Genomic DNA, 27,164 nt, shown 5'->3' on the forward strand with positions numbered 1-27,164 from the left:
AAGAGATATCTATTTATATATATGTTCCCAAGCTTTATCAGGCATCTATTTATACTGTAATTACAATTCCAAAATGTTTGATTTTCAAGGCCATAGTAGACAATGAGCAATAGCTAGCAGTCTGCATATGAGAGGTAGAAAGTAAAGGAAAGACTGTGTAGGATATGGTAGCCCCATTGAAATATCTCAACCTTCCTTTAATTTTCCAGGGTTCCAAAGTATCTTCCTTGTGTGTTATCTTTGGTAGAGAGAAAACTGTTGAATTCTATTTTTACTGCAATATGAATAGTATGTCTTTCATAAGGGAACTCAAACCATTTTCAAGTGTTGAGTTAATTTGTTTATTTCTCCAAATTACAAAAATGATAAATATTTAAAAATTCGCCCTTGACTTCTGTAGACATCTTGTTTGTAATTTTACTGGTAGTTAATTGTGGAGTTTTGTGAACTACTTATTTATATATATGTTCCCAAGCTTTATCAGACGTCTATTTATACTGTAATTACAAATTCTGAAATGTTTGATTTTCAAGCCTGTAGCAGATTATGAATGACAACTAGCAGTCTGCATATGAGAGGCAGAAAGTAAAGAGGAGACTGTGCAAGCCGCAGCAGCCAAAAGCCAGGACTAGATGCCTTTCAGGGCCTCATGCTTTAACAATACAGCTGAAGTTTATAAAACTAACTGACACATCAAAAGTAATCTATATAGTATATTAACTATCAAGGAATGATATATCTTCACAGGAAGATCGCTTCTAAAATACATTTCAAACAAATAGTTGAGAAATCAATTGTGAGATTCAATAATCTAAGCCATTCATTGGGTGGAAACGTCTTCAGTGTCCTAATTATACCATATAAGCTACCTGTTTACATATTATTATTAGTTCCATGTGTACAGAAGTTTATTTTAAACTGACTTGATTCTGGCTCTGTCATATATCTCTAACCTCTATCCTTTGCATTTAAAGAAAATGGGAGGATGTTAATGCCTAATAGGGTACTAATATGGATTATGGTGAAAGTTAAATGAAACAATCCAGGCAGAGACGTTTGGCACAGGGCCTGGCATCCATCAGTCCTGCCTCTTACTAGGTATGTGACCTTGGGAAAGTTCCTTAACCTCTCAATGCCTCAGACTTATCATCCCTGATATGGGGATTAGAATAGTTCATACCACACAGATTTAATATAAAATGCTTAGAGCAGAGCTGGGTACATCTTAAGTTCTCAAAGTGAGCTATTATTAGTATTTGAATACAGTAAGGGCTACAACACGCACACTGTGGCAGCACCCATCAGAGGACAGCATCCTTTTTGCACACAGATCAAGGAAGCAATAGCTGTGATGTCTTTCCAAGAGTAGAGATGAGCTTGGGTCAGAAGACTGGGGTCCAAGTCCAGGGCCACTGCTTGGCTATGGAACCTTGGATATTTACAGTTTCTACTTTTGTATCACAGGGAAAAAATTACCAAATACGAATTTGGTATACAAATTCTAAGAGTTGTGATATATAAAAGTGTTCTGTAATAGAATATCAAAACTGTAATGTAATATCAATTACTATGAATAATAGTAACGTCAAGACTATTTAGTGGGAACTTTTTGATCATATTGGAAGCTCCTAGTCTATCAACTTAGCAGCCCCATCACCATTCGGAAAAGGATCCTGTATCCTTGCCGACACAACCTCCCCTCTCCCTTCCCCACTTCTGGGATGTACGTTTCATTAGCAAATCTCTGTGCAGTTACCACAAGGAGTGAAAATGGGACAATATTTTGTGGATTACAAACAAATTTCTGGCTCTCTGTGTTGGCAGAACAACTCTAGACCAGCCACTGTAGCTGTCATGGTGATTTATGCTGTTCTTCACCAAGCTGACAGCCAGTGAAGGAAAAAACTCCATGCAAGAAAAATTCCTTATATTTATTCTACCTAGTTTAATACCTGATGGACCATGTTATAAGAACAGTTCTCAAAATAGCCTGGAGGAGAGCATCTCTACATTTTCCCAGCACATACAATCCATCATAGAAACACGCATGGAGAATGTAGGGTGGATGGTGGTCTTGCCGTGAACTTGACTGGTTTACAAAAGAGACATTCATTGGTGACCTGGCAATAAAAATAACAGGCTTTCAGTACAAACTGATGCTCTGTTACTTGCCTTCAACCATTTCTTCCTTACTATAAACCTTCACCATAAGTAACATTATTATCATGTAAATATGATTATAAATAAAAAGGGAGGAACAATCCAAGGAAGACTAAGCATGATAACTTCCAAAGGCACTTAATTTGGAGATAGAAGTGAAGAGGGAACACAGTCCATCGTCAGTAGGGCTAATTATGCTCCATGTTTTCTGGAACCTTGTCTGCCCACCACAGGCCATCCTAGTCCTTTACTCCGTCTATACAATTCATATGGCACCCATTATATTGACTTATTTTGTATAACTCTTTAAGGCTATGTGATTTGTGTCTTTTCTTCTCAACTACTTAGTGCCTTCAACCTCTTCCGTTTTCTTTGGTCTTTCTGCCCAGCTTATAAACATATGAACGTCTCTTTAGACAACAAACCAAACAAAAGCATTCCCATGCCTTTCCATCTATGTTAATTGCCTTCTTACCTGGCTGAATCTCCCACTTCCTAACAGAGTAGGTACCACCCATGGGCACAATTTGGCACTCTCCGTTCCCTTGGGTTGAGGGTACCACCTTCGCTTCTGTTCAGTGCTGTCTCCTGCCTCTGTTCAAACACTGACTGTACCTTTCCAGGCTCCTCCACTGGCCCCTCTCTCACTGTCTTCTCCTTACACATGGACATTCCCTAGGCTTGCCTAGTCTTCATGTTCCCTGGAATTCTTCACTGATTCCAATATCTTAAAGATGCTACTGGTCTCAAATGCACATTTCTAATGACACATCTTTCCCAAGTCCAGCATCATGTTTCTGATTGCTTCTTGCATAACTCAAATGCAACACAATAGCGACAGAACTTATTTTCTCCCCAAAACATTTACCTTTATTCCCCCCTTCCTCAGGGAAACTCTTGGAAATATACTTAATCCCTTCCCCTCTCTCCTTCACTTCTCTGGCCTGGTTGGTTCTACTCCTAACCATCTCTTGAACACATCCCATGATTTCCATTCCATTTCCTGTGGCCTCAGCACTGTGCTCACTACCTTGCCCCTGAATTACCACAACCCTCTTCATAATCTCTCTTGCCTTCATTTTTGCCCACCTCTGATGTAATCCTCACCCAGCATGCGTGTCATGAGGGTGGACTTTAAAAACAAAATGATCCTAAACTAAAAGGAAAAATCCGTTAATTATGTCATCTCTCTGTTAAAAATCCTGGAATGATGCTCCATTGACTTCAAAGCAAAGTTTCAGTTCTTTGGGCAAAGTCAAGGCAGTTTGCAGTCTGACCCTCATTTGCCTTCCCTGGTTAATCTGCATTATTGCCGCCCATGCAGCCTTTGGTCCCTGTCTGTACCCTTTCTTGCCTGTTTCCTGCTGTGCATGTACCTGCGGTTTGCCCTTCCTGGAGTGTACTCCTCTCATGGTTCTGCCTGGCAGTCTCCAAGTTTTCCTTCAAAACTGCATTACAGCATTATTCCCCTTGGGAAGATATCCCTCACCTACAGTGATGTGAGACACTGTTCTCATCATCACCTACACGTATCTTTATTAAAGCCCTTATGACAGTGCACTGTAATTATTATTCCCATGTTTGTCTTCCTTGCTCAGCTGTGACCCTCCTGAGGCTAGGATTGTCTTATTCATCTTTACATCCCACTGCCTAGCATAGACTTTGACACACAGAAGGAACTCCATCAATCTTTGTGGGATAAACAAAAGATTAAAGAAATGAAGCCCCTTCCTTGCTGAAAGTTTGATGCAGGAGGCGATCATCCTTTCTCTTGGTACCCATAACGCACAGGATGCTAATGGCTTGTTTGGTTCATTTTATTATAATCCCTTTGACACTTCTGCCCGAGAACTCTGGCTCCGGGGCAAGTGTGAGCATTCCGTATTTTTAGCTTCTAATGACCTCAGATCTGTTCCGTATGCTTCCCAGTTCTGAGCATGTGTATGTGTGAGCCATGGAGACTGGCCATACATACACACACTCTCAAGGAATTACCTCAGAAGGAAACATTTGAGCAGCAGTCATCGGGAGGGAGTGGGCGCATTGAACATGTTGCTGTTGGGGGAAAATGTAGGATCCCTTGTTCCTGGGCACTCCTCTTTCAGCTGCGTTTCCTGTTTGGGTGGTTGAGTTGAGCCTTGGAAAAAATGTCTTTGGTTCCTTGGGGGCTTGTCCTACAGATCATCATTTGATCGAGCAACAGGTTCTTAAGCAGAAAGACAGGTGGGTTGTGTTAACAGCCCAACCAGTTTTACTGCACATGTGCGTTCCTGACTCACCCGGGTGACCAAACAGTGACTCTGGCTTCCTTTTAACACTCACATCCCTGCTCAGATGAATCAAAACTCACACCCCCTCACTCTCCATTTGGGGGACTTTTCCAAAGGATGATGTCTTCGTAGATAATGACGGGCTTGATTTATTCCATTACCTCTTAGTGGCTAATATTGGCAAGGAAACTTTAACTGGTCATTTCAGCATCGAGTTACAGAGTGTGCTATGGTTTCACATGCTGTAGTCTTGCTTCTGGAGCTATACATTAAGTTCCTTGATTAAAGAGGCCACATAGTCAGATTCTTCTATATATTCCATACGGTTGACTATAGCGGCTTCTTGACACTGTATAGATATAACATTATAAAATCTTAGAATGACAGGGTCAATGGAAACTCAGTTTCTTTCTGTTTTCCTCAAAGTTTCATGTAATTATTTTACCAAATGTCTAAAATAATATATAAAATAAAAATAGCCATTTTCATTAAAAATGATTATAATCACTAAACTTTTTTTTTTTTCCAAGTTTTACATTATTGTTCCGATTTAATGGATGTCTCACTTTTTAATTCAGTGGTTGCATGTGTAACTCTCTGCATGGAGAAATGATGCAAAGAAAGCTGAAGCTGAGAGCGGATGCACCATATCCAGTGTGGTCTATTTGCAGTTGATCTTTATATCTGACTTGGCTTCTCTTGGGGCTACTTGGAAAGAGCAGTACCAGAGGCGTTCACTAGTGTCCCGGCAGATGTTAAGAAGAGAGGCTTTCTGTTGACTTTAAAATAAAGATTGTGTCTCTAGAGTGCAATGGCAACCGATTATAACATGAACATTTGGTCCATGAGTTGATGGTATTAATGCCACGTGTCATGCCTGCCTGATTAAGCACCTTCCCTCTGCCCCAAGCTAACCAGTTTATTGTCCTATGAGGCAGGGTTGTAAAAAGCAGCTATCTGTATAAACCTGTGGACCCACCTCCCTCACTGGTGTAGAATATAGAAGGAACTATTTCTTACAAAAGGTCTTTTTCAAAGAAAATAGCTTATAGAAATTGCTACATCAAATTAACTTTTTTAAAGTATATAATTTGGTGGCCTTTTTTTTTTTTTTTTTAGTGTATTTACTATGTTGTGCAATTGTCGTCACCATCTAATTTCAAAACATCTTCAGCACCCCATGCCCATTAGCAGTCACTCCCCATCCTCCCCTCACACCAGTTTCTGGAAACCATGAATGTACTTTCTATTCTATGACTCGTCTAGTCTGGGTCTTTCATAGAAATGAAATTCAATTATACACTGTGGCCTTTTGTGGTAGCCTTTTTTCATTTAGCACAATGATTCCAAGATTCATCCATGTTGTAGCATGTCGTGGTACTTTATTCCTTTTTATTACTAAGTAATATTACATTATAGGGATATATAGTATGTTGTTTATCTACTCATCAATTGACGAACAGTGGGGGTGTTCCCAGTTTGGGGCTGGTATACGTAATGCTACAGTGAACATTTATGGACCAGTTTTTGTGTGGACATAGGTTTTCAGTTCTTCGGGGTATATACTTAGGAAGCAATTGCTGGGCCACATGGTAACTCTGTTTAACATTTTAAGAAACTTCCATGTTATTTTCCAAAGTAGCTGTATTATTTTACAGTTCTACCAGCAGTGTGTGAGGCTGCCAATTTCTCTCCATCCTTACCAACACTAATTATCTATCTTTTTAATTTTAGATATTCTAGTAGGTTTGAAGTGATATCTCTTGTTTTGATGTACATTTCCCTAATCCCATGACCAATGATGTCCATCATCTTTTCATGTGCTTATTGGCCATTTGTATACCTTCCTTGGAGAAATGTTTATTCAAATCCTTGGCCCCTTTTTTAAAATTAGATTTGTTTTTAATTGTTGAGTGGTAAGAATCTTGGACAGAAGTCCCTTGTAAGTCGTATGATCTACAAATGGTTCCCCCCATTCTGTGGGCTGTCTTTTCACTTACTTGATGGTGTCTTTTGAAGCACAAAATTTTTGAATTTGACAAAGTTCAACTTACCTAATGTTTTCTTTTGCTGCCTATGCTTTTGATATCATATCTATGAAATCATTACTTAATGCACGGTCAGAAAGGATTGCTTCTGCTGAGAGTTTTATAGTGTTCACTCTTACATTTAGGTAGAAGATTCATTTTTAGTTAATTTTGTATGTACTGTGCAGTAGGGTTGAGAGGATCTTGTTAGGCACTCTCCCCTGATGGATATCAGTTTAAAATGTCAACACATAAACCTGTTGAGTTTCCTGGAAGCCCACATTATAAAAAGCAACTTTTGTGGCAGACTGGACTTGATTGATTATTTATTGAGTGGAATTCTGTTCAAGATGATGGAGAGCCAAAATTTTGCTAAAGGAAGCACGTAGGATTTGGGGCAGGACTTTGAACCAATTTTAAGAGCTTTTATAAAAATTTCAAAGGTGATTTTAAATTTTCAAAGCTGGATGGAAAACTTGGGAAAACTTGCCTCGGATGTTTTCCCAAACATTTTTAATTTTGTTCAAGCTAATTATTTAATCTTGTATATGTTTTTTGAAGATTTATTCCATATGGGCTTGATTAATTTACACGGAAGCCTTCAAAACTCGTCTTAACCACATCGAGTATCAAAGAAAGTCTGAGTTTCTTTTAGAGCTCTCTTAAAAAAAAAAACACTACAAAATCAAGTTAACAACTCCAGGTTCTAAGCTGAAATCTTTCCACTTCATTATAAGAACCATCAGCTTTGAATGTGTCTGAATACCAAAACCTATTTTCTCATTTTGAGGAGAGACGCCTTTCTTAGAGATTCTCTTGAAAGAACATTTGTTACAACATGTTTGGACTTAGGACTAAAACCTTTGGTTTATAAGTTGAAATCTTCCTTTACTATCAACAGAACGTATGTTGAAAAGAATCTCAAGTCTCGTCGCTATCCGGAGGTACTGCAAAGGAGGAACGACTGAGAATAAGGGCATTGAAACCCCGACACATCGCATTTGCTGTTTGCTGCCATTATCCTTTCATTCAAGATGTGCAATTAATTGAGATGATATTTATAGATCACGACGCCTGGTACATCACAGGTCTTTAATGCATGTTGACTCCTCTTTCCTTTAGACACTCTTAAAGCATGGAAAGAAGGTCTTGGCATGATTGTCGTTTGTAATCACTTTGGAAAATTACGTATGGAGAGGAAAACCTGTGAATAAAGGAATATTTGCAAATGTTATTTCACGGAGCGTGTTCCTTAATAGTCATGTAGGGAGTGAACATTCTCTCAGCATTAATATGCAAATACGAACCAATAAGAACACAAGTGAAGACCTTTTTCTTAACCAGAATAGAGGGCTAGCGTTCCTAGGGCAATAGATTAGACAGTTTGTATCTCAGGCAATCGTATTGTCACCAGCGATTCTAATGAGCATTTTCTAGTTTACGTCTTTAGTGTATTTATTACGAGAAAGCTTCTGAGTATATTGTACAAGTGGTAGTTTGCCTCAGGACTGGAAGTTTAGGAGACTCAGCCTGTTCACTAAATATTTGCTTGATTGGTTATTATCTCATTATTTTTAAAAGGTCTGAGAGAGTAGAGACTTGCTAATAAAATACAGAGCAATGTCAAAAATTATGCCATGGCTTCTGTCTTAATATCTGTAAGAATATTGAAAATTAGCCCAACAATAAATTATAAGACAATTATGCAAAAAGCATGATATTTTTACTATAAATATAGTTTGCCTCAAAACCACAGAGGCTGTTCACAGTCATTGCCGTAGGGAACTAGGCAAAGCAATTTAGCAGCAAAGAGATAAGTCTCATGACAGATATTTTCTGGAGTCACAAGCAAAGGACAAATAGGTTGGGATTTAGGTGAGTTGAGAAATGTTTTTTTAGTTCTTACGCTGATTTATTTGGGATACGAAAAGGGACTCAAACCTTGGCATCTCAATCTTAATCTGGTGAAATTTCTTCTTCCAATTATATGTTCAAAAGGCGGTCATTAACTACTCAGTGTATAAGGGACACAAAGGAAAGAGAAGATAACCATCTTTAAGATGAAGAGACCATCTTTTGGAGCCAAAAGTATATTGGCATAAACCCAAACTTCTGATGTATTATTTCACTTAATCTTCATAGTTCTACTGCATGGCAACTCAGACTGAGAGAATTTGGGGCATTTTCCTAATGCCTCCCACAGGGCAAGGTCATAAAAGAGATAGGTCTGATCTGAGGTTGGCATGACTCTCACATGTCAGGTAAACATACTACATTTTGATACACCCACCGCAATGGCTAATGGGATGATGGGGTGAAAAGGGAAGATAGTGGAAGCCTGTGGGTCTTCAACTTTTCAAAGATTCAATACCCATTCTCTCCTCTTCCTTTGTGATTCTAGGACAGGGTGCTTTGGAAATCTTTGTGTTTATCTAGTGTGCATCCGCTTTTCCATATGACTCCGCCTTTCTGAGCAGACTGTAAATGACTCTTTCCAAGCTCAAACCACACACTCTGAGAGGGATGAAACTGATTATTAGGGGACAAGGGTGGATTCCTAACACCCCCTGCCCTCCGTCCTCCTGCCCACTTTCTGACTGTCGGCACGTTTCTCTTTTGCATCAGGCATACAAGAGCGGACAGGCTGGCAAGCTAATCAATAGAAAAGAGAGCAGACGACTGTCCAGAGCACTGAGGCAAAGGTTATCACTGTGTGTCTTAACTTCTGTTTAAATTTCATGGGACCCATAAGAGGAATGGGGAGTATGAAATTCGTGCTCGCAAATAACGGAACTAATTTATCTATTACCATATTCCATTTAAATATGTTTAAATAAGGCACCTACTCCCTTTTGTGAAAGTCATGCATCCAATTCTAACAAGCTATTTTCCCCCTTCTGCAATGTGAAAAAAATTATTTTCTACTATGCTGAAAATTAAATTGGCTATGAGTACAAAAAAAGAAAGACAATAAGGGCCCATGGCACTAAAAACTCATTAAGTTTTTTTTTTTTTTGGTGGCAGTGCACAAAATATTATAAAAATGTGAAATCCAAATATTCTTAAATAATCAAAAATGAAATGTGATGGCATAAACTCTTTCAGTACCAGAGTTATGTTTCTTTTAAAAATCCTCTGGTTAAAGTTACATTTTGGACCAGGTACGCTGGCATAAGTTGATCTAATATACACAGGATAATTTGTGGAGTGTTCAGTCCTAAGAAATAAAAAGCGATGTTAGCTTTCATGTTAAGGCTTATTCAGAAGATTGTCTTAAACAGTTAAATATCATCACTAGAGAGTCTTCAAAAGGACATCTTTTTCCTTTGGTGTCTCCGACTCAAACGATGGGAGCCCTAATGAGCCTCAGCCACAATTATTTGGCTACTTAGAATGCTCAGCGTGGGGGATGATCTGGGAGTGGTAATATGATTAGAAGCCAGAATTTTGCTTCCTGTTAGCATTCAAAGGTTTGCACTAAGGTCATCTATCAGATGTATTAAATTCCCTCATGGTAAACCCAAGGCAATCCCACCTGCCAGGCAGTATCGGCCTTCCTCTTAGGCAGAGTTAATTTCTGCTACTACGAAATGACTTTTAAGTCAAGATGTTATTCTTGCTGAAGCAGCAAGTGCCCCTGAGGCTGGTAATTGTTTGCGTTTCTAGATAACGCACCATCTTGCGAAGGATCAGTTTGATTTGCAAATCTAAGCCTGGAATGCAGAGCAGAAAGATCTCTTTGGAGACTGAAGTGGGCATCTGTTGTTCCGCCCATGCTGAATCCATCCTTTGCCTTCTGGTCACGGCCCCCAAGCCTCCTTTTTGGGGACGTCCCCTCTCTCATTACCTATAATCCTGATGGAATCGTCCAGGAGGATAAGATGTTGCCCGTAGATGTAACCAGTGTTCCAGGTTCTTGTCCTGTCCCAGGACAAGAATTCAGAGACAAGACGCAGAGGTTAAAGAAGTAAGGAGAGGATTTATTAAGGGATGGATTGTACGCTCTGAAGGGGAGAGCAGGCAGGCTCAGCTGAGCGGCTGCCCTGATTCTTTGGCAAGTTGGTTACATAGGGTGTAAAATTGAATGGGCAGAATGTCCACTAGGGAGGGAAGGGTTTGGGGTCGTATTCCCTGATTTTCATCCCAACTCCACCTTCCCAAAAGAGGGAGGGATTTTTGTCCTTATTTAATCTGGATCGGAAGTGTCATGGCCTCCGTGCATGATGGGGACTTCTAATCTGCGAGGCTAATTTTATTGAAATAAGGGCATAATGAGCAAAAGGTTACATTCGGACACTAGAAATTCCTGCCTTTTCCCACCTGTCTTTGTTGGCCTCTGGGCTGCTTATCACCCCCAAAATTCCCTGCTTCTTTTTCCTCTGCCCAGGGACCCGTGCTGCTTACATGATGTGTGGTTTCCTGCATTTGGCCTGTGCCCTTCCTTTCTGCCCAATTTCTGCCATTTGGGTCTGTGTCCCCCTTTCTCTGCTTACATCTAGCTATCTGCCTGTTGTAACAGTCCTGCCTTCCTCAGGACAAGGATGGGTGCATGACACTCGCCAGGATATTAGGCCCTCTTTGGAATTTAAATATTGAAAGCATGGCAAGAATTAAAAAAAAAAAAAAAAAAAAAAAAAAAAAAAGGAATGGATTCATCCCAGTGCTGGCATGCGGAAAAGCCCGTCACTTGGTTCCTGACACTTAGATCGCTAGAGTGACGCTTACCTTCCCAAGGTCTGCTCTCCCTGTATGGCTTTTGATTTGAGGAACTACCCAAAAGGCAGTTGTTGGAAGGAGATCTTATCCTTTGAATAAATTCCTTTCCCTGAAGGTGCTCACAGTTTTTTGTTGCTAGTGGAGGACATACCGCCCCCAAATTATGCTGCTTTGGTGTATTGATTATTTTGAGTTGTTGGCACTGGAAAAAGTAAAGGCAGGGAGAGGTTTTCTCTGAACCCCCCCCCCCCCTTAGCTTCCTGAAGACAAAGTGTCCAGAGGGAACTCCATTGTCATCATCCAGTCCCTGTGAGTATATTCAACTAGGGAAGGGTGACTCTTATGCTGGAGAGGAGACAAGAGGTAGACACCACATCCAGGCAAACTTTGTCCCAAACCATCACCCCTTATGTCTGTTCTTATCAGGACCTTTTTGTCTTTTCTAATAATCATGTACTGTCCTCTCCGAAGAGGCTTGCCTTCTCTCTCCCTTTTCCTGATTGAGAAGGTATTTAAGTCTGAATTCTAAGCCACCTATAAAAGTTAACTTATTTTTCCCTGGATATCTCCCAGGCATAAGAGATAAACATGTTAATAAACTTTTGTTTGTTTTTCTCTTGTTGATCTGTCTTTGGTCACAAGGGTCTCGGCTAAGAATTCAGAAGGGTGGAGGGAAGATGATTTTTCCTCCTCTCTGCTAGCAACACGGGTATCCTAACCAGCACGGATATGCACAAGGGGATGTAGACAGTGTGGGTCATGGGGAACCTGGGACTAAGCTCTACCCAGAAAGGGGTGTCGACTTAAAGGAAAAAACACACCATGTAAACTTTACGAGTTGAAGTTTTATTCAGGGCCTTACTGAGAACTATAGCCTGGGGGACAGTTCTGAGCTTTAAGAGGTACCTAATTTAATTGCCCTTACTTTCCTCAGTTGGTTGTGTGAAATAGGCTCTGGTCCAGGAAAGGGTGAATAGTTCCAGGTCCCTGAAGAGCGCCCTAGAGGCAGAAGTCAGACACCTTGTGGAAAGTCAGGGATGTACACAAGTCTGGGTTTCTGCTTTCCAGGCTCACCTTTCTGGAGCCTGATGACAACCACATTCTCGGGCACAAGGGCTGAGAGCAATTTGGTTCATGTCAACACATAAATATGATGCTCTGGGGCCCAGCTGGAGAGCCGCTGGGAGCCTCGCTCGAGATGCCCTCCCTTTCCTGGCCTCCTTCTGAATGCTGGTCTCCATTTTCTCCTTCATGCCTGAACTCCACCTCTATGCTCAGTGTGTCCACTTAGGTGCCAACTCCTTGGCTCCATCCCTAAAGACAGTGGCCCTTCTCACTGTAGACCTCCTGCCAAGTCTGCCCCACCCGTGACCGCCAGCTAAGTTCCAGGCACCTCTTCCCAAGTGCATATCCCCAGGTGTGCACTTTCTAGGCGGGATTTGGGACAACTCATATGATCCTTTTTGGGCAGGAGAGATTGTAAGCTCGGTGTGACCATGCAATCACCACACACCCAGCACTCATATACTTTGCTGTAGATCAACAGACCTTGAAATACTCCATGAGGCCTCTGAATTCTTTCCCTAGGGGGCCAGGAGGGAGAGAGGCTGCTAACCAAGTACTGGAGGCAGAAATAGGAGGTCACACAGGTAGGAGCAAAGGACACATGAGCAGCCTTATGTGCAAGAGTAATGACAGACACATGCTGGTTGCAAACTGCTGTAGGTCAATCGAGAGAGTCATGTGCAAGTAAGGAGAAGGGTCAATGGTAGTGGAAACTGCTCTCTCTCTATATATATATATCACTGCAAACCAGTCCTCTTACCATTTGTTCAGGTTCATGGGTTGCCAAAGTTAAATGTTAATGTTAAAGTGATTAGAATTAAACAGCCCATACTATCTTAAACATGTGCTACGATCTGTATCAGCCATCTTAAGGCAAATTATTCTGCAGTAATAAATTATCCCCAAATCTCCGTGGCTCACAACAGCCACAGCTAAATTCTGCTTGCATTACACGTTTATCCCAGGTTGGCTGGGGCTCTGCTCCGCGTGTCTGCACGCTGAGACCCAGCCTGATGGAGCTGCCCTTACCTCGGATACTACTGGCCTCATAGCAGAATCGCACAATGGCTCTTAAAGCGCAGGCTGAGAATTGACATGGGATACATTCAGTTGCATTTCACAGGCCAGGTCCTGTGGCCAAGCTTAATGTCAAGAGGGTAGAGAAGGAGACTGCTCCCACAGGGAGGGTCTATGGATGTTTTAAGTAACAATACAGTGGACCCCATGAAGACTCCATTTTCTCTTTCTCATTGATTATGTCCTGAGAAGCACAAGTACCAATGGATCTTTAAGAATCCTGTTACTCTGAAATTATAAACAGCACAGTATTTAGACCTGAATCTTCCCAACTCCATCAGCTTTCGGATCTTTCCCAAGTGGATGCCGATCCTTCATTGCTCCTGCATTCTGCAGGGGAGCCTGCTTACAAAATGGCAGACATGCTCCCAGCTCTGTCGGTGTTTAGAGCAGATGATGCAGACACAGCCTTTAGCCACCACCCTGGTGGCTGAGCTGCAAAATTATTTACGGCTTCCCCATTTATGGCTTGCTGCTCAGTTTCCCCTGAGTTGCTCGGAAAGATTCCTGATAGCTACTATGAGCCATTGAAACCTATGAGACTTCATTTATTATGGCGTAATATACACATTACCTCACCGGTGTTGGACCATATGGAGAGCTCTCTGTTGAATTTGGCATAGTTGCTGGGGTGAAATGGGAATGGATTCTGTTCCTCGTCCTCTTCAATTATGCCGTACGTTGGATCAGGCAGCCAACGTCAACAGATCATCCGGGCATAGCAGTCAGTCCTCAGGACAACATCACTGCCATCACCTATGCCAAGGAAGAATAATAAACGTGATATTGATGAGTGTCTGAGTGGCCAAGAATAGTGTAATCACAAGGGTGGATCAGTGGGGCTCCCTGCTGACACGAAGCTTGTGTTTGGAAGTCGAGGGAGAAGTTGTGTTCCTTACCGAGATTCTGAACAGCACAGCCAGTTCTAAGTCCCAATGAGCAACCACAGCAGCTCCTTAAATAGAGAAAGATCCACCCAGGGGAGAGTCAGAGCCCATGATCTGCCATGTCAGTTTGCCTTTTGCTTAAAAAAGGGAAGGAATGAACACTTGGACTCTGTGGGTATTGTGGAAAGGACCGTTAATCCCCACAACTTAGCCATAAGGGGGAGATGTGGCCAATAGACAGATATTTCCAGGTACCTTTGGTAATTCTGGTTTCTATGATGCAGTAGAGACTTGGCGTGTTCTCTTATGTGCATGATTGGAAATCCTTTGGGGGAGGGAGTTTTTCCTACTTGGATGGTAGTGGGGAACGCTAACCCTTCCAGGAACTCTCAGGTATTTTACTAATAATTACAGTGAATTTACCTCAAATAAAAACAGGCACATTAAAATTGATCCAAAAATTCATATGATCACCTGAAAAAATAATCTTAACAGTTTTCTCCTTTTACAATTACTGTTACAAGAATTGTTCTACAGGTTTCTCTGTTTGCATTGCCAGTGCATCTAAGATCTTTTAAATCTGTCTCTGTTACACACACACACGCACACACGCACACACACACACACACAGACACGCATACACACACACAGACACACACACACACACACAGACCTAAATTCCAAAGTAAAATTCGGCAAAGAGTAAGAAGAGTTAGCAAGGACTTTAGGAGACTCAACATATAAGCTGAATCCATCCTCGTATTTCTTTTTCCACTTGGCTTCTGCTGTGTTTCTCATCTTTATCAAAATGGAGCATTGATAATTGAAGCGTTCCCGTTGCAAGACATTATCACTCATAATGAGCCGTGGGTGAAGCAGACCCTTCCCTTCTGAAGGACAAGCTCTAACTTTGCTTATCGCTAACTATTTAAAATACAAGATTGGCTCTCCCCCTTTTTACTCCCCTCCCGGCCCCCCCCCAAAGTCTTATTAGTGTTCATCTATTGAGGAGGGAACCGAGCACGCTGCTCCACCACTGCCAAATGAAATTAAGGCCCAATTATTGATAAATGAAGAGTGGTTTGTGCTGGAGCCTGGCCTGGAGTCGCGGAAATACATCTGTCATTTGGCCTGTACAGGAGTCATTCATGTGTGACATGGCATCCTGTGCATTTATCATGCATCTGTAGATTTTTGTTTTAATTCAGTTAGCTGTCTAACTAGATTCGGGGCTAGATGCCCCGAATGGAGTCAGGATTTGGACTGACAGATGCAATTCTAGTCTGAAATGGTGTGTGACAGGACTAGCCATCCCGCATATTAATTATTATTGAAACCATTATAGGCAGGCTTTTACACTAATGGTCGATTCCGTTATCTGTTTTGTGGCTTCTCTGGTTAACAATTGCCCAGTTGCTCCAGGGCAGGTAGGAGACACGCTGGATCAATGGACCATTGTTGTTAAGTGCACTTACTATTACCATGAAAATTAGAATGGAAGTGCTTGAAAGGCAAGAATGAAAATGCCCCCGTCTTACCATTATGCAAATTACACATTCTATAAATGAGATAAGTGCGGGGTGGGGTAGGGGGAAGGGGAGAGCCACTTTTCATAAATCTTAACTAGGTAAAAGAGTTTATTAAATCCATTGTCAAAAACAAATTGAAAACAAACATTTGTTAAGTTGATAAAAAAAAAGAAAAGAAAAGAAAAGAAAAGAAAAAGAAATGTCTGCAAGTCTATTCCCAGCTGGGCTCTGAACACAAAGCTTAGTTTGGTAGCATGTTAAGGTTTAATTTAAAGTTCCTGTCGTTTTATCATTTGGTTGTATAAAATATTGAAAACAACTGTCACCTTCAAAAAGAAGCCACTAATGCAATTTCTTTTGTCCAAATTTCTGAGAAAATACTGTATTAGGAGGATTTTAATGGGACCAGTTCCAAGGGCAAGCATCTTGCCTCACCCACTGTGGTTTCCCTTCATTACTGATGTGTTTTACACATCCTGGTCACTTGCCCACCCGTCCTGCCCTTCTTATTTAAATTATCTAGTGAACTTTGAGAAGCCCTGCAAAACACATTCCAGTCACAGAGGACTGATCGAAATAAATGTTGCTGAAACATACAGTTTGCGTGTTATTTGCTTATCAACATCGCGTAATAGGAGTTGTGCGGTTACAAACTTGGGTGAGTTCTGTTTCAAGCACAGCCCGAATTACACATTTCCATTCCTTACAGAATTGGTAGAGTTGCTGAGGACTTCCATAAAGCAAAGTCCAAAATGGTAATACAATGAAATGTAATATTTTGTGTTAAATAGAAAATTAATGGCAGAGTTAAAGTCATAATGATGAATTTGCATCTTTTCAAAAGATTCGTATGTCTTAAAGGACATTTCATATTGGTATTTCAGGTCCAAAGAAGCTTCTACTTCCCTAAACAATTAAAAATTTGCATCTTAGAATAAGCGCTTTTTCATCTTCTGATGTTTGAAAATGAGGTGCTTAAAAAGAACCTGGCTTCAATTTAAAAGTTCAATAGCTTGATTATGATATTGGGTTACAAGATTTCCGTTGTTAAAGAACATTTTGAATAAAAGATCAAGTTAGGAAGCAAAGATATATCTTAGTATAAATAGATCATAAAATATTAATAGTCATAATATTCAGGAAACATAAGTAAACTTTGACTTTACAGTTTGGAAGCTATTATCATTTTTTGTGTGATTAGCTACTCCAATTTAGAATGTTTGCCTCACTGCTTTATTTCTTTCAATAGGTTTTTTTTTTTTTATAAGACTCCAAAAACTTAATTATGGCTTATGCAAATATCATTTGAGGGAAAAGAGGGTAATATTAAATCTTTAAAAGCATTGTTAGGTTAAATGCTAGGAAAGTCGTTGTAGGTATTAATTGGCATTCAGAGAAAAAAAATGGGATGGAGGCGGGGAGACCTCTTGGAGATGTTCTCATTCCTTTCTTTTCCTTTTTTTTTTTAAATTGAAGTATAGTCGATTTACAATGTTGTGTTAGTTTCTGGTGTACAGCATAGTGATTCAGTTATACACATATGTATATTCCTTTTCATATTCTTTTTCATTATGTCCTCACTCCTTTCTTAAAGCCATCTACTTGGATCAATTTTTTCCCAGCTCTTTAATCAAAGATGAATGTTTTAGAAAGCTAAAGGGATTTAAAAAAAAAAAAGAGTTTTGCCTCTGAATTCTGTACAGATTGAAAGCCAAACTAAGCCGTGTGATGCCGAAACTGCTAAAGATGAATATTTGAAACATGGCAGCTACTTTCTTTAGAGGCATGATGCAGAACCTCTTTTTATTTCCTTATTGAATCACCTAAATTTTAACCTAAGTTAATTGGGATCTTCAATAGTGTCCAAAACCTACAGAAAAATACACGGGTGAATTGGAGTAACAATCTTGGATAAGCTGGTCAAATTAAAATTTTTACCTAAGAAGACATGAGGTTGGCAATCAGCCACCTATTTTTAAAGCACCCTCAGCCTGCTCAGCGCTGGGCTTACAGAGTGAAGAATGCTTAATATCATGAAGCTGCCAAATGATGAAAATAATGTCTGGGAAATATGGGAGTGAGATGACGGGAAGGAAAAGAGGACAGTGGTCAGGATGGGAAGAGACAGAAGGGACCAGATTGAGTTACCTGGCTCTCGGCCAGTGTTTCCCCGACTTTTCTGACTTTGGCCCATTAGGAATCTCTGAGCATTCAGGAGTCTGCTGCCTAAAGAGATAAGGAAATGTCGGGGAGGAAAACTTTTCCTCTGCCCTCTTAGAGTTAGTGAGTGGGGAACCTGTGTATTAAACTAACAAAAGACAGATTAACAGGAGAAAAGGCATGCAATTTTTATTAATATTTATGTGCATGAGAGTTCACAGAAAAGAAGTGAAACTAAAGAAGCAATTAGACTCAAGGGCTTATAAACCTTCTTAAAGAAAAAAAAAGGAAGTTGAACTTCTAGGGACAGTAAATTGGGAAGTGACTAGGAAATCTAGGGGAACCCCTGAAAGGCAAGGTCTGTTTATGCAGCCTCATCTTGCTCTTAACTCCCCGGCCATCAATGAGAAATCTTTCTTCTGTCCTTGGTTGGGGTAGCGGGGTGGTTTCTTTGCAAAGAAATTTACTTCTTTTTAGGCAGATAAGGGGAAAGCAGAGAATTCTTCCTGGATCTGTTGCTTCTCAGTTGTCTTCAGCTCAAAATAATCCTTAGGGCAAAGTGGCATATATTGGGGTGGCATATTCTGACCCCCCTCAAAAGGTAATAATGTGTTTTGAAAATAATCATAAATAGCTTAAATTAAGTGGACTGTTTTTTATTCTAAGATTTTCTTTCCTCCATTTGCAGCTTTGACTAGAACATGTCTTGCGTGAAAAGATGTTTGCAATTGGTGGCATATATTTCCTTCTAATATCTTTACTTGGCAAAATTGAACCTTGGTGACTCAATGTCACTCCCTCAATTTTTTTTACCGTTATTTTTTATTTCAGTGGTCCCTGATTTCTCAAACAGTTAGAAACACTATGTAGGGCACTTTTTCCAGAGGAAATGGTAGCAGTAGCCACCCTGTATGGAGTCCCTGCCGTGCATCAGACAGTGGTCAGGGAGACACACCTATGAATTCTCGCTAACGCTGATCCTAGGAGGTGGACAGTATTTCTCTGATTTAATAAATGAGCAAAGCAAGGCTGACCGAAGTTAAGTTGCTCGTCCAGAGAGGCATAACCATAGGGTGACCTTATCATTTATCCTTTAAACAGGACACTCTTTAGAGTGGAAAAAGCTAAAAGTCACAGTTATATCTGGACATCAAGTATAAACAGGGTCTTTCAAGGACCACCTAGCATGGAGTCACCCTTCAGAGCTACTATACAGGCCAGGATTTCAATCAGCTGGCATCCAAAACCCAGGCATGATCTTGTCACTGTATTAGGCTGCTTCTGAAAGGTTTACAAACATTGGGATATCAATTTGGGGGCAACTGAATTCACCAAACTCTATGATCCCAGGGTAGACAAAATAACCATTCACTCCGCACTCTGCTCAGGATTTTTTGTATCACAGGATATCGACTTCCAATGGTGGTTTTGAGACTGAGAATGAGAAGGTCATTCTGTTTTGAGGACACCAGCAGGTAGAGAACTGTGTTCGTGCCTGATGTTGAGAGAGGAATCCGTTTTCCACACGTGGAAGTTAAATTAATGTAGTGGTTTGTGGGACTCTGACTTCATCGAATGTTGCTCATGGGACAGAGACAGGACTAGATCCCCTGATGGTCGTTACCCCAGCCCAGCATGGCAGCCCCAGGAATGGTTCTGGGACTGATTGAGCCTAACCCTGGAAGGGAAACAGACAGTTACAGTTATTTACCTTGAAGTGAGAGCCTGATTCTATGTAGTCGTTAGGACCGTGTGCTTAACTTCCTCTCCGTAATTGGGAGAAATGCAGGTGAAACCTGTGTGTCTCGTATAGACCAGGATCATTGCGGGAAAACATCCTCAACTCCACTAAGTCCAAATGACGCACTGTCCATCTCCCTGTCCCTCGTGTTGTAGTGAATGAGTGCAGTTGAACTTCGAGGTCGACTCCCGGTTCTCCCACCCACACTGTGACCTGTAACTTTTTAATTTTTAGAGACAGGCTCTTCCCTTGCCAGAAAGTGCTTTCTGTTTGTGAAAGAATATGTAAAATAGCGCCAGGTGAAGAACGACTTTTTCACCCAGTCTTGAAACCATCACAAAGAGACAAATTTTGCTGCTTTTGCTTCGTGTGTGAATTTTTTTTTTCCACACAGCTCTATTCATTGCCTGAAACAATGGGGCCAGTGTTGGCCAGCAAAGAATAGTGCTATTCATGCACCCCTGGACCCTGCACAGTGCCTGCACTTGTTAGTCTTGGCTGCCCCACGCTGCTGGCTGCTGGCAGGAAAGTCAGTCTATGTTGTTGGATGGAGCAGGGCAGACCAGAAAGCGAACGCTGGCAGCCAGATTCCCAGATAACCTCAGCTCCTCTAGAAAACTCTTGTTGACATAAGCCTGTGCTTTAAGGGGTGCCTGGAATTCCAAGAACTTGGGCCAGGTGTGCGGGCAGGTGCACACACTCTTGTTATAGTCATCCCTGCTACAATCAAATGCGGCTTCATTAGAGGTTAAATGCCTGGTTTAGGAATCAGACACCTGATTTGAATTCTGGCTTCAGACCTGACTGGTGATAGGAACTTGGACACGTCTCAACCTCTCTGAATCTCCATACCTTCATCTGCAGAAAGGGGAATCAATGCCACCTACGTTATGGGGTACCATGAGATTCAGTGATGCAGTATTTATGCTCTGATTAGCATGGGATGAATGTTAGCTACTCTTATCCTTAACCGGAGGCTGGTTTACTGATGATGGTCATTAATGACAACCTGCTCTAGGGCAAGCTTTCTCTGGGTAGAATGTTTAACCGCCGTGAAAGCCTGCGCAACTTCACTGTTGTGTTGGGTGGATGGGAGGAGAGAGAAGACAAGCTTCAGAACTCTGTTCATCCTACCAGGGTGGCAGGGAGAAGGTTTTGCACAGAGAAGAAAATGTCCTCTGGCTGAGGCCACTCCATTCCTCTCAAGGACAGGACAGAAGGCTCATTGGCTTTCAGGCGGCGTCATCCTGGAAGAAGGGTTCTGTTAATGCATGCTAGAGATGGTCTCGCCATCCTTGCGCTACCTTCTCCAGCCCAGAGTGAGTGCAGCATGAAACCTGGACCCTATCCTGCACGTTCTGTTTCTTAAATGAGATTAAAGTCTTGTTTGCACTCTTGTTTGGTTTCAGGGGGTGAAGTGGGGAGGAGCAGACTGCCAAAGGCAGGCAACCTGTGGAAAAGTTACAGACTGGTAGAGTCTGCTTATCCGTGTCTAGAATCACCCCAGTACAGAGCCCAGCAGACTGCTGGAGTCAAAATGTGTTATCAGGTGTAGCAAAGGGACTGCCACGCCAAATTAAGGAAAGTCTAAAACACGTGTAGGGCTGGAAAGAGGGCGTCTTTCAAGTTCCTTCCAACCCAAGATGTTGTGATTTTTGAAGTTTTCCTCTCAATAAACATTCTTTAAACACCTTGTGTCTTTCTGTGAAGTTGGCGCCGTGAAAGCTGGACACGCTTGGCACCACTTTGCTTGGCACGCCTTATATAGCCATACACTTGTTCCGGCACCAGCAATTTAGATTCTGTTAATGGACTAGATGAAGCATAAAGAGTACGAATCACAAGGGCAATTGTCTATGTTATGTGCATTACAGAGAAAAGATAATGCATCCTTGGCGATTTTAGACATCTTCACCAGTAGTCCTGTGAACAGCAGACTTCACTTGGTGTAATCACATAATTGGAAGACATTATTGTGGTTCATAAATGGAATTAATTAAAATTTTAATTAATTTTTTTGAAAGATAATTTAATAGAAGTAGGATTGATTAGAAAATTATCAATGAATTTACAGATTCATTTAAGACACTTATCTCTGTCACTTTTAAATTTCATTGAAATCTGTTAAAAGTTACAGGAGGTGTGTCCACAGGAACATTTAGATAGTCACCATATTGTTTTGAGGCCAGTAGTTTCAAAGGTGTGTCCTGATGCCTTTCGCTGAGTGGTGAACTATATCAGTCAACCCTGTTGAACATTGTCCTGAAACAAATTGACAGTAAAACGAGAACTGTCCAGTGTTCATTCTGAAACCAAAATGTTTATTTGGCCAAGTTCACTTTTCTTGAAAACACAAATAAGAATTTCAGAACAAACGTAGGACTGAGGCAAATTTACCGATGGTCTGTTGGAGTGCCAGTCATAGAGCTGACGTAGAGCAATTCCAAGTTCAGTTTCCTATTTTAGCGTCCCCGTTTCCACTCCTGTTACAACAGAGTAATCAGTGATCGTCTTCTGGAGGGTAAGCCAGACAGTTCAGAACCTTCCAGTGGCATCAACCCTCACTCGTAACAAAACTCCAAGCCCTTCCAAGGACCAGAAAGACCCTGTACTGTCCTGCCTGGCTTCCTCTTCCCCGTTGCCCACCCTCCCCTCTCACTGACTTCTCCCCATACGAGCGCCTGCATCACTGAAGAGGGCTGGGCTCCTGCCCCGGATGCACCAGCGGTCTGCTCCCTTGTCTCATGCAGACCTCTGGTCCAGGCCTCAGAGCTGAAGGGTCTTCCTAGCCCCCCTTATCTCATTCCATCTCTCTCCTCCTCACCAGGCTTTACTTTCCTCCGTAGTGTTTATTGTCACTTGTGTGTGTTAGTCACAAAAACATTTTCGTGTTTGTTCGTTTTGAGTCTCCCTTCCTCACTGGAAAGACAGACAGGAGACAGATCATTCCAGTAAAGCCTGTGAGAGTTACAGGAGGAGTAGAGGGTCTGGTAGGAAAAGTAATAAGAATTTACTAAGTTTCTTAAGGAAGTGCTGTTTAGGTTGAAGCCAGGCAGAGAGTCCAGGGAAGGGGCGATGATGCCTCTGCTCTGCTTAGTTAGTTCACTTGGGTCTGGTCCTGTCTTCCTGTCCTTGTCATGTTCATTCTTGGGAATCTGACATCGCTTCTGGCAACAATTTTGGCTAGATAATCTAAAGAAGTTCTTGCCAAAAATACCACAGGAAAGTGGACAAAATATTTATAAACATGTTTCTAAATACACAGCTGAGTCCTTAAAGAAGTAAGGAGGGTGAGAGAATCTTCAGCCCAAACAAGAAGGACTAAAGCATTGAGCACGACATCACTGTTACCCTGGGGTGGGGCGGGTTACCAGGGAGCCCAAGATGACGGCCCAGCCCCCAGTTATGAGAGCAAATAACCCACGAGGGCAGTTAGCACACGTACAAAATAAAAGGATGAGGATCCAAAGAACTTCAAGTACTAGATTTTTAGAGGGAGACTCTAAAATGTGTCATAGATGATGAAGGAAAGAAATGTACAATTTCGAATAGCATAAAGCAGTATAAGTAAAGAATGGGAAGCTTTGAAAATAAATTGAATTTCTAAAATTGAAACATATACATATTGAAGAGAAAAGCACACCAGATCGTTTAACCAAGGGGTTCTGACAGTTCAATAAAGATTTTCCCAAACTGTAGCTCAGACAGATTGGGACAAGAAAAATCTTTCTAAAAGGAGAGAAGCGAGTGCTCTGAGGAGAGGATAAAATGGGGCAGAGGAAGCATTGACCTGATAAGGCCCAGAATCTTCCAGATTTGATGAAAGATGTGGACCCTCAGGTTTAGGAGGCCAGAGCCAGGTTAGGCAATACCTCGGCACATCTTATAAAAATGCCAAAGACCAACAGAAGGTCTTGAGAGTGACAAGACAGAAAGGACAAGTCACCTCCAACAGAACAACGACACTGACCGTAACCTTCTCAGTAACAGGAGGAGAGCGAGAAGGACAGTGGAGTAACATCTTCACAGAGAGAGGAGTCACTAGCAACCTGCAGATTGTTTTTCTTTTCTCTTTCTTTTTTTTTTAAATTGTATAGTTGATTTACAATGTTGTGTTGGTTTCAGGTGTACAGCAAAAGTGTTTCATTTCTACATATACGTGTGTATATATATATATATACACATATATTTTCTTTTTCAGATCCTTTTCCTGGAGATTTTTGTATCCAACTACGCTATCATTCATGAATAAAAGTGAAATAGATGATCTGGTAAAAACTGAGTGCTTACCACAATCAGACCCATGCTGGAAGCACAGAACAAGGATGTGTCTCGGGAAAAAGGAATTTAAACTCCAAAGGAAGGAGATGCAAGATCGTGAGCAAAGAAACTGGTAAACATGTGACTTTATATAAACAAGGAATGATTATATAAAACAGCAATGACAGTCATGATGAATAATTTGGTAGGATATGAAAATATGACAGAACTAAATATTGGACAAAACATATTAGAGCAGAATAGAAACATCGATTAACTTGAGACCCTATTTAGGTCAGGACTCATGTTAAAATGTTAAGAATAATAACTAAAATAATACAAACAAAATCTTCCAAATCAGCAGAGGAAAACATGAGAATGAAGGAAATTCCATTACTCCACAAAAAAACTTTGAACAGGAATAGAAAAGAATGCTAGGAAAAGTATGATAAGAAAGCAAAAAAAAAAAAAAAAAAAAAAAGAGGGAAAAAGCTGAGATACGTATGCAATTGTAATAAATCTCAACTCACTAAAGTGATAACAGGAGTGGCAGCAAAAATATAGTTCATCTGGAAATTAGGGGGATCCTAGATTTGACAGTCATCTGATATCTGGATTAGAAGGTCCTGATAGCTGTGATTATATAATCATTATTATAATAATTATAATATAGATTATATATATGATAAAATATAGATATCATATAGATATTATATACATCTATATAGATACAGATAGTATTTATATTGTATATATTTCATAAATATATTACCTACTCATATCTACCTATCTCTGTCTGTATCTAATCTATCTATTTATTTCAGTTAAGCAAGCCCAAGGGGGAAGGTATAGCTCAGTGGTAGAGTGTGTGCCTAGCATGCACAGGGTCCTGGGTTCAATCCCCAATACTTCCACTAAAAATAAATAAAATCCTAATTACCTCCCCTGCCGCCCCCCTCCACATACAGTAAGCAAGCACTACGTTCCATCATTTTCCAGTGTGGGAAGTCCATGTGGCATAGGTCTCCTGGAAAGCAAATTAGCCCATTATTAATCTGATGTCAGCAATGGGAAGCGGGTGCTCAGTATAGAAATCCAGGGTTCAAGACGATGACCAGGAGCACAGCATTATAGGGAAGCAAGTTTTAATAACCATAAGGATGGAAGTTGAGGCAAGGCCAAAGTAGTAAGATTAATAAATAAACAATCTGACAAATAAATCAGTACGTGTCTATAGAAGAGGCAGGCGTTTCAACTTCCGAAGAGCTCTGGGTGGGAAAAAGCCTAAATCGTGCCCTGTATCTGTCCAATTTGGAGACGTCTTGGAAATACTTTGAAATCTGTTCCCCCAGGTTTGTTTTTCTCCTCCATCACACCTCACACGGAACACAGAGAATGATGTCCTGTCACCGTGATGCCTCTCTGTACTCAAATGGCAGAAACCAACCAGGTGAGTTGTCATAACTTAGATGAGGCTGGGATAAAAATACACCTTGGAGAGTTTGCTTCCTGATGACAGACTGAGAGTAGCTCTTTTTGATTTGAGTGATTTGGAGCTTAAATTCAGTGCCAACCCACATGACTGCCTCAGGACGCTGGCTTAGGAAAGAGATTATACCAGAGTCTAAGGTCTTTTGTCTGTCTTCTCTTAGAATTGTCTTTAACTGATGGATGGGTCATCCTGTCCAGTATCCTGATTTAAAATTATAAGTGAAAGCAAACAGTTGGATTTTTTTAAGTTCAGGATTTATTTCTGGATTTACCTTTAAAAGCAACTTGATTATTGCAGAGTTAAGCGTCTTCAGAAATTATACCGTCTGAAAATGCAGCTATCCATGCATTCAGTTTATCATTTTGTTTCAGGAGAAGCAAAAAACCCTTCCCTGCAGTTTAACTATTTTAAAGTCCTTAACCCTAAACCCCAAATCTTAGCCTTCATTTGGAGTAAGTTGGATGAACTAGTTCATAGGGTGGGTCTCCCACGTTGCTCAAAGAGGGGTTGCAGCAAGCCATGGAGGCGCGCCATGGCACCACCCAGCAGAACCGTGAAGCTCCCTCCCACTGGGGCCACAAAGGGAATCACGCTGAAGGAGCATCTGCTGTGTTCTGGGTGCCCTGTGATTGTCAGCGAAGTGGAGTGGATGGCTTTTCTTCACTTTTTGTGGCCTCTTTTGGTAGTAATGACCTTGAGCTCCTCACAGTTCATGGCTGTTCATGGCTGGCATTTGTTCTGTTCCGATTGGGTGATACCCTTGCCTGATTTTATAAATGTTTTGAAAATCATCCCCTGGTCTTTGGGGTATCAATGCAATACTATTGTTTGCTTGTTTTTTATCTTTAGCAAAGCAGCTAATTCAGTTTTATTTATAGCCTCCCCTCACCCATAACCAAGGAGTGAGTCCATGAGATTGATTTTAAAATAGATTTGAGCGACTTAAAATCATTTCTTCCTGTAATTATGAAACATTTTACGTTTTTATTTTTAACTGGAGTATAATGCGTTGTTCTGACCTCATTCTTACCTTAGAATAAATGATTTCCCTGGAGACCTTCAGTCTCCCCTGAGGTTAATCTTACTCAGCATTTTTCCCTACTATGTACAGTCATGTCTGAATCCCAGCTGAGGTTCAAGTGAATTCAAGTGAAGACTTCAAAACACTAATAAAAAATATTTATGTGTGCCCAGTGTATTCTGGGCATCTGTCCTGTAATCCTCACACAACCTGTTTTATAGGAGAACATCATACAATGCTCAAATTCAAGTTCAGAGCCAAGGGACCCAGAAGCCCAGCCATTGTCTCTCCATTTTCAAGACAGTCTCTCTTCTTCCTGGATGAGGCTCTCAAAGGATTGGGAAGCCAGGGGGTTATTAAGACCATTGTCATGATCCATGCTTGCTGAAAATAGGCTACATGTTGGATATTAACTCTTCTCCTCATGAAACTCTTCCAGAAGCTTGGGAGGCTGTGTGATTCTTGGGGGCACTGGAACTCCAAGAAAGGGCAAGATGAGGTTCAGTATTGAGACACTGAGGGGTAGCTACTTTGGACTTGCTTCAGGATGTGGGATTTAAGGGAGAAAAGTTGTTGAATCCGGCTCATCCAACACTCATGTTTTTCTGTATTCCCTCTGCTCTAATCCTGCCCATCTTTAATTTAGTCTTATGTGGCTCCTAGAGTTACTCTTTTTAAGAACAAACCCTATCATGTTATTTTTCTGCTTAAATTTTTAACAATAACATCTTAATGGAATAAGCCATTTTAAAGTGGACA

The sequence above is a fragment of the Camelus ferus genome, chromosome 30 (assembly GCF_009834535.1).
Source record: "Camelus ferus isolate YT-003-E chromosome 30, BCGSAC_Cfer_1.0, whole genome shotgun sequence".
Classification (NCBI taxonomy): Eukaryota; Metazoa; Chordata; class Mammalia; order Artiodactyla; family Camelidae; genus Camelus; species Camelus ferus.